We start from the raw sequence: 977 nt of genomic DNA on the forward strand, positions 1-977 counted from the left end.
GATCATCAAACTATGGATAAGCAAGACATCAAATAACAAGAGTCGCCACCGCACTTTTATTGTTTCCAAGGAAAAAGGGAAAAGTACGAACAAAACCCAAAAGTAAGAAGTTTTCAAATCAAAACTAATAAAATGCCAGAGATTACAGGTAAGGGGTTGGTTACACAGAGGGAAGGTGTTAGCACCCAAAATGTCCTAGGTACTCCTAGGGAGCCCTTTTTTGTGCGCATATGTATTTTGTACAAAATGATGTTTACAAACAAATGGAATGGGGGGATGAGAAAAGAATTCGTTAATTATATTTTTGTGTTTGACAAGACCTTCGGACTTGTGCCTACGTACCAACATAAAAATGAGGGATCAAAACCTCGTAGTTCGTGATACAAATTTCAAAGTGGGTGTATTGCTTTTTAACAAAAATTAAGTTTGAAAGGCACGAAGGCCTAGAAAATGGTTTGAATGAGTTAGTTCTTTTTGGCTTTTTTTTTAAAGTTTAGGTCAAGTATAGTTAAGTCTATTTACAAGTTTGATTAAGAAAAGAAGTTTGAAAATGCAATGGCATAAGGTCAAAGTTTCTAGTTTGCAAAGTGGTCAAAATTTAGAAAATAACAAGTTCAAACAAAGAAGTTTTTGAAAGGAGGGAGAGATTTTGAAATTAAAGAAATTGGGAGGAGATGAAGAGACTATTCCTATGCACAAAATTAAAAGTTAAGAGTTGAAAAGATCTGACCGATGGGTAGCAATCCAATAGGCAAGAATGCCATATAGAAACCTCAAGTTCCCTTGTAAATTAGAATCAAGCAACAAACAATGCATACAATATTAACTTGAAGAGCAAGGCATCAAATAAGGATAGCCTCATCTAAGCTTTAGCCATTCCATAAACTTCTTCAAATTGGCCTATGTAGTAGATGAATTCCACAAGTCACGGGTTCAAAATAACAGCTTCATAGTGATCATGTTACAAATAAACTCAA

Source organism: Lathyrus oleraceus, chromosome 4 (assembly GCF_024323335.1).
Source record: "Lathyrus oleraceus cultivar Zhongwan6 chromosome 4, CAAS_Psat_ZW6_1.0, whole genome shotgun sequence".
NCBI classification, from domain to species: Eukaryota; Viridiplantae; Streptophyta; class Magnoliopsida; order Fabales; family Fabaceae; genus Lathyrus; species Lathyrus oleraceus.